Below are 2236 nucleotides of genomic sequence, written 5' to 3'. Positions count from 1 at the left end.
CCTTCTTTGCCTCCCATCATCTTCTCTGCCGCTTCTTATGCGCAACTAATGACCAACTCGCGCTCTCCACAAGCCGCATCTCGTTTCAATAATTCTTTTTTGATGGGGAAGGCCGGACACAGCAGCAGCCACAGAGCATACTAAGAAATTAAAGAAACTGCAAATCTAGAAGCTCTGATACCAGTTGTTGGGATTCTTCGTCCAAACCCCACTCCCAGACAAAAAATGAAATAAATAAATAGCAAAGAAACGACACAAGAATTTATAGCGGTTCACTTTCAATGCGAAAACTACATCCACGTTGCCGCTGCACAATCATTATAAACCCATTAGGGAGGTGTTTACAGTATACAAGTGTTTCTTATTTTGGGATTATGAGAATACACCATATGGAACCCCTTTTATGTACTTAGGAGCTTAAAAAAGTGATTATCCCTATCCGATGTGGGACTTTTCTATTACTCCTATAAATTAGGCTCCATCTCTCTAACACCTTGAGGGTAAATACTATAATACTTTATGTGGGCAATATTATCAACAATCTCCCACTTTGACCGTAGAAGGTAAAGATGTCAAAACTTCCTCTCACCACTTGGTGAAGGATGAGACTTGTCCAACAATCTCCCATATTTTACCTCAGAGGGTAATGGTAGTCATTTAATCCTGAATTAGTTGAAAGTGAGACTTGATTATCAATCTCCCATTTGAAGCTATGCTAGAATTTGGTTCAAACCATCTTCTCTTCTCCAGATGAAAATGTGAGACTTCTAACGAAATCTCATCCACAGCATTAACGACTATGGTCTACCATTTGAAAGATTTCAAGAGTGCTTGAGAAAGCTCATACTATATTGTTTGATCTTTAAGCGAGACTTGACTCATCCAATCTCCTTATTTTACTCGATTGGTTTAGACCTAGTGGAATGAGGGTTAGACGTATTGAGTTTGAACGAATTGCCTGTAGTGACTATCCATAAATGGATACCTTGCTCATTCTTCATTTAGTTCATAGTGGACTTCTTTGGCAAAGCATTTATTCATTAATTCTAATTTATTATTGAGAAATCGCACGTCATTTGAAACTATGAAAATAAAGAAATAGCCATAATTCACATATTTATAAATAACTAGCCATTTTCTTTTTATTTGCAGTTTTTATTTATTCGATTTACTATTTTACCATTTTATTTCCTTAACTTTTTTTTAGCTGAGATGAGATTTTTTAAAAATATCCCACAATATCATATATATTTTTTTTTTATTTCTTATGTTGGCTTTTTGTTTGACTTTTAATCAATACTATCTATTTAATATCGCTTCATTTCAGCTTTTATTTGTCCCAGTTGGTAGTTTTTACAATTAACCGTGTTGCGAGGCTTTGATTTACTTTGATCTTCCCCATTTCAAATTGTTTCGTGTTCACTATTATTTTCAAATTAGTTTTTTTCTTCCGCATTTCTCATGCCGGACGCAAAAATCACTAATGGTTTCAAATTATTTCAACGTTCACTCATTTTAGGTTTGTTTTCTTTCAAATAGTCATCTTCGATTTTATTTCAAAAACAATTTTGCAAAGTTACCTATTTATTAAACAAATCGAAAATAGTTTATACATGAATTTATTTTTTAAAAGAGTTTGCTGCTTTATTTTCTTATAACTAGTCATATTTGTTTTCAAATATATTTCGAAAATAGTTTAAATTTTTTTTATATATTAAATAAATAGAATAACACAATAAATACAAAGGTTTTTTTAAAAAAAAAAAATGTTTGTTTGCTGGTTTGTTTTTTACAACACTCATTGTTTTATTACAAACGTGTATGTTTAAAAAATACACATAATTGCGTCGTTCATATTGAAAGCCTGAATAAAATAGATATTCATTTCAATTTAAAAAAATTATTCCTAGCATGAGTTTCCCTTTTTATTTCCTAACTAATTGGTAAAACAAATAATTACTTTTAATCCCACAATTATCTCATTAAATGTGTAATAAATATTTCCATTTTTTTAAATAAAAACTAATTACGAATTTAAATCTACTCATTTAGATATTATAATTTCTTTAATATGAATTAGCTTTTTACTAAAAAAAAATTAGGGGTGATTTAGACAAATAATTTTAATTAAATGAGTTCATTGGCTATTCATTTTAAACTTTACAAACTATGGTTATTTTGTAATAGCTAGGACTAGGATTGTGTAAAACCGAATCGAAAATCGGATAAAACAGAT

This window comes from Urtica dioica, chromosome 4, assembly GCF_054948205.1.
Source record: "Urtica dioica subsp. dioica isolate 48M chromosome 4, U.dioica_male_clone48M_v1_H2, whole genome shotgun sequence".
NCBI classification, from domain to species: domain Eukaryota; kingdom Viridiplantae; phylum Streptophyta; class Magnoliopsida; order Rosales; family Urticaceae; genus Urtica; species Urtica dioica.
Note: the sequence above shows the minus strand (reverse complement) of the source record.